Raw genomic sequence first — 6,198 nt, 5'->3', positions numbered from 1 at the left:
TCAGTAAGGAATATTGGTCAAACCAACCAAAAGCCGTCTCCAAAATGATTAAGGATAATTCGACCTCACAGAATGCGAACACCAAGAAACAAACCTGGCAATAAACCTGCCAACGTTTACACAACGAACAGGACAAACCCAAACAGCATGGATACCTTTAAACCATATATTTATGAAGGTATATTAGCAGCAATACTCGCTAGTGAACGAACCCTGGTCAAGATATTGGGTGGCACAGGTTGTAACCATAGTGTGGTGGTTCGAGGAGTACATCCGTTGGTGGAACAGTCTCTCACAGGGGACTTGGTTATTTTGAACGGAATGGGAGATGAGTAAGTTACTAATATTTGCCGTTTGTAATTGTCATGTGAGTTGGTGACAGATAATTTTTACTTCGCGGTAGAGGATTCATTGGCTTTTGAAGGAGTAGACTTCTTGCTAGGTAATGAGGTTGGTGGAGCGCCGTTTGTGCTTTGTTGCATTGTAACGGAGAAACCATTGAAGTATAGTCCTACGACTGAACTCGAGAAGGACCACCCATATCTGTTTCCTAGTTGTGTGACGACCAGGAGTATGAAGAAGAAAGTGGCTGCTGAAGAAGGAAAAGAAATCGAAGGAGTGATGAACTTGAAGGATTTGGTTTCTGAAGAAGAGGGTTCCCTTGATATTACGCAAAAGGAAAACTCCCGAGTAAGCCCGAGCGAAGAACGACAGATGAGTGGACAAGATGACAAAGAAGGAATGGACCTTGATGAAATAGAAAATTCAATGTTAGAAGAAGGACAAGTGAGTAGGAAAAGGCTGATAGGATTACAACAAAAGGATGCAGCGTTAACAGAGTTATTTTACTGTGTGGTAAACAAGACGGAGGCACAGCAGACTCCCACCTGCTACTATCTTAAGGATGGGTTGCTTGTGAGGAAGCCTAGACCCGCTGATATTCCTGGAAATGCTGAAGAGGGGATATATCGTCAGATATTAATTTCCGCACCGTAGAGAAGACAGGTGATCGTTGTAGTACACGACACAGGATATATGAGGATAAAGAAGACGACAGAGAAGATTATGAAACACCTTTTCTGGCCAGCATGCATAAAGACGTGAGCCAGTTTTGTTGTGCATGTCACGTATGTCAAATGGCTGGAAAGACAAACGAGTACATTAAGAAAGCTCCCTTACACCCAATAGAAGTGTGTGGAGAGCCCATCAGCAAGATAATGATATACATTGTGGGACCTTTACCAAGGACGAAAAAGGTCACGAATATATGATAACCTTGATATGTCCAGTGACGAAATACACAGAAGCCATACCCGTCATGAACATCAGTGCCAAAATAATTGCCGAGAAATTACTGGATTTTTTTACTAATTTTGGTATACCGGAAATCATTCAAAGTGACCGAAGAACGAATTTCACCTCAAAATTATTTCTTGAAATAATGAAACTGTTAGATATGAAACAACAACTATCAACTGCTTATCATCCGGAGACACAAGGTGCATTAGAGAGGTTTCATCAAACGTTGAAAAGTATATTAACAAAAATCTGCAATAAAGCTGGGAATGAATGGGACAATGGACTACTGTTGATGTTATTTGAGGTACATAATGCTTATCAAGAAAGCAAGGGATGGAGCCCAAATGAAATGATATTTGGACTAGAAGTATGAGGACAGATTAAAATGTTAGCAGAAAAAGGGAACGGTAGAGAGGAAACAGATGGAGAATATGTCCAGGATTTGTGGAAAGAAGTCAGCGAGTAAAGGAAATTTTCTCTAGAAGACCTGAAGATGAAAAGTTAAGGATGAACAGAGAAAAAGTTTGGCATGAGGAATACGAACAGACAGTATGTGGTAGGACATCATTTCATCTATTCATCAACAAGGAGATTCCCTCTCGGCAACGAGTTCCAAGAACCATTCCGGATTTTGGAGGAGAGCAGTGACTAGACCTATGTTATCGAGATAGCAGGGAAGAGAAAACTCTAAGGAAGGCCATATTAACTTAGAAACCGATACTTCAAGCTCCGGATTTCAGCGAGAAATTCCTTATCCAAGTGGATATGTTGGATAATGGGATTGGAGCTGTTTTATTGCAAGAAGATAAGGAAGGAATTCTTCGCCCTAGTTGTTTTGTGTCACCAAAGCTGAAGAAGCAGCGAGTCGACTCGACAGTTGAAACGGAACTGCTGGCGCTGATTGCAGCAATAAACAAGTTCTTAGTCTAAGGGAATCGACCACAAAATGAAGATATTACAGTGTATTCGGAATATAATCCTTTATTTTCTGTTAATAAGATGAAAAATGATAATCAAAGGTTAACTAGGTGGTCATTATGTTTGCACCCATATTGTATTAATGTAAAGAAAACGTGGTTACAGATTATCTATCTTGGGTGGAGTCGAAGGATTCCGGCCCGGAATAAATAATCTTTTTTTCGGGGGAGCTATCTTACGAAGCTGGTCTAGAGTAGAGTAAATACAAAAGATTATTCATGATTAATTATGTTTTCATATATACATTGAAGAGAGGTTAGCCAGCTCTTAAGATGAGTTAATTTCGTGTAGATTTAAGTTTATGTAAATTACGTAAGACTTTCGACGTTATTTTCATTATATTCTATATTCAAGCCAGTATAGGGAAATTTACGTTACTTTTAAGAATTAAGTATTCTATTTTACATGTTTTGTTACAGTCTTATATAATCCGTTTGATAGATTTCTGTGACCATATAAGATGGGAATAAGGGCTTATGCAACATTCTTTTATATTTTTATTAGGTATTGTGTCATGTTTGAGAGGAAATACGCAGTTTTGATATTGTGCCATGTGCTTTGGAATTTTGCCGAAAAACCTAGTGATAGATCTTATCTCTTTTATTTTTTTTTATTTCGGAGACAAAGGGCAGGCGGAGCTACCTGTCTGAGAGAGTTTGTCTCGTGTTGCGTGGATAGGTGTTTAAGAGAGCAGTACTTTGTAACTCTGATACTTTTAGGTGGCCTTACCCTCTGCTTCCAGAGCAAATGGAATACTCTGGAAGTAGCTAAGTTTCATATATATAGGCGACCCCAGGGCTGCATAGACTAGATAGAGAGTCCCAGCCTTAAATCATACTCATCTCCCCCTTTCTCTCGCTCATCTCTCACTCTTGCAGGCAACCCAGTATATTGTTTTAAAAGTGTTCAGTTTTTGTAACTGTCCCTGTAGTAAGGAGAAAGATAATTGTATTGTGATTGGGTTATCTATTTTCATTACGTATGAAACTTAAATATTGTATTCAGATATAATTGCAAGTTTAACAAGTGATTATATAATTTTAATAAGCATTATTTCTTTGGTCTTAGAATGAGGTTAATTCAGATTTAATATTACAAGTCAAGTAATTGTATAACTTTCAGAACGTAACATTTTTGTCTTAATCTAAGTTTTGTTCAGACTTAATCTTTCGAGTGATTTATTTGTTTTATGTAAATTCTTTTCAAAGTGTTGTAATTTATATGGAATAGATTTATCTTTGTAAAGACTGTATTATTTCAATCATCAGTCATCATTGCAACATCGCTCGTATCCTATAAAGAATCGTAGTAAGTAATGGTTCTTAAATAATTCTTAGGAATAATTACCCAGTAGCGTGGGGGCTGTGCCAAGAGTGTCTGAGTTACCAAGTATTGCTCTATTGAATGCTACTCACGTCACGCCAGATGGCTCTCCCAGTCAGCTAGCTCCGCCCACCTTCCGTCACCAAAATAAAAAGAAAAAAAGATAACATCCTATCACTAGGTCGCCAAAATTTTCAAAGCTCGTGGTACAGAATTTTCCAAAGCACATGTAACTGCACCTTTTCTCTCAAACATGAGGCAATATCTCATAAATATATAAAAGAATCTTACATAGGCCCTTGATCATGTCGGGTATGATCACATAACACTCTCAAACAGTTTACGTAGGACTTCGTAACAAAATTACTTGAAATAAAAAGGTTAACTCTTAAAAATAACGTAAATTAAAATATACTGACCTGAATAAAGAATACAATAAAATTAACGACGAAGCTCTTACGTAATTTACATAATATACTTGAATCTACAAGAGGAGAACTCATCTTAAGAGCTCGGTAACCTGTCTTCAATGCACAAATAAAATATAAACAAAATCATGAATAAACTTTTGTATTCATTCTACACTAGACCATCTTCGTATATATATATATATATATATATATATATATATATATATATATATATATATATATATATATATATATATATATATATATATATATATATATATATATATATATATATATATATATATATATATATATATATATATTGCACTGGGACTAGGTAGCTTATTCAGACTTTACGTTAGACTAGTGGAAAACCACCTAATTTCTCTGTGAGGCACAATAAGTGCAGAGGAGTTGGACATAAAGGAAGGGAATCATTCGGGTACAGAGTTGAGGTGGAAGGCTTAAAAGTAGATATGGCTAGATGCGAACACGTGCTGCAAACAGCCTTAAATAACGCCTACAGTGCTCCACATGAGGTGGACAAACTTCACTAACCGTAAGGGATGCTGAGTAGGAAGGAACATCATTATTAATTAATAGGATGTTTGGTTGATGAAAGAAAGATTTTAATTTCTTTGTCTTGGCATAGTGATGTGAGGTCGGGAAATTTTGCTGCTTCTGATTCTTATTCTTTCTTGCTGCTGACCACAAAATCACCAAGTGATGGGTGCTCAAGAAGAATGGTAGGAAGTTCGTTCTGTTTATTGATCCTTCGTCTCGCTTGGGTTATTATAAACTAAGTCTCTCTGTCTCTCTCTCTCTCTCTCTCTCTCTCTCTCTCTCTCTCTCTCTCTCTGTTGCTGTGCATGTGATTGAAAGAATTTTCATTTCATTAGAATAATCTAAATATCGATATTTGCTCCTACTATTACACATCTTTATATTTATCTTATCATCATCATTATCAGCATGATTATCAAATATGATTGTTTCTAGGTAAAACCATATGTTAGAATTTAGCAATTATAACAAACAAATTGCATGAATGATGGACTACGCTACATGGATTTTGCTTTAATGCTGAACACCAGTATTCAACCATCAGAATCCCCCAGATTGTGTTTTCCATTTCATTGACAGAAGAATGACTCCCCCTGAGGCCATGACCTCAGGGATGATTCTAAACCATGCATCCTATTCCTAGTTTGAAGGTGCTATGCGTTATGTAATAGATATATTGAATTTACAACGTTTCACTGTAAGAACGAATTTTTTTTTCCTATCTTATGTTTCAGTTTGAATATATAAACACTTATATGTAAATCATAATCTTAAAAACAGTATACATATACATATATATATATATATATATATATATATTTATAAATATATGATATATATATATATATATATATATATATATATATATATATATATATTTATGAATATATGAATATATATATATATATATGTATATATATTAGTAAATATATATATATATATATATATATATATATATATATATATATATATATACATCTATATATATATATATATATATATATATATATATATATATATATATATATATATACATCTGTATATATATATACAGTATATATATATATATATATATATATATGTATATATATATATATATATATATATATGTATATATATATATATATATATATATATATATATATATATATATATATATATATATATATATATATACCCTGAGATAAGTGTGTAAGATAACTACCGCAGTACGTGGTGCAGAGCACAACTAGATAGACACTTGCTGCCTTGCAGTCTTACTTTATAGCGAAAAAGTTAGGTCCACCGTCAATACCAGTGGTTGATCACTGCAGGAGCATACGATCGTATAAACCCTCTCCCAAATCGAAAACAATACCAGAAACTTTTAGAAAAATATATATGGTTAGGATGTCCTCTGTAGTAAACATCAGGCAACCAATGCCTTGATAATGGAGAGAAAAAATGATACATATAAATACATACATATAAAAATATACATACATTCATATATATATATATATATATATATATTTATATATATTGTATATATATATATATATATATATATATATATATATATAAACACATACATGTACATACACATAACTCCCTAGCCGCCGTTACTAGTCCTCTGTAGGTCAAA

The sequence above is a fragment of the Palaemon carinicauda genome, chromosome 4, assembly GCF_036898095.1.
Source record: "Palaemon carinicauda isolate YSFRI2023 chromosome 4, ASM3689809v2, whole genome shotgun sequence".
In the NCBI taxonomy this organism is placed as follows: domain Eukaryota; kingdom Metazoa; phylum Arthropoda; class Malacostraca; order Decapoda; family Palaemonidae; genus Palaemon; species Palaemon carinicauda.
Note: the sequence above shows the minus strand (reverse complement) of the source record.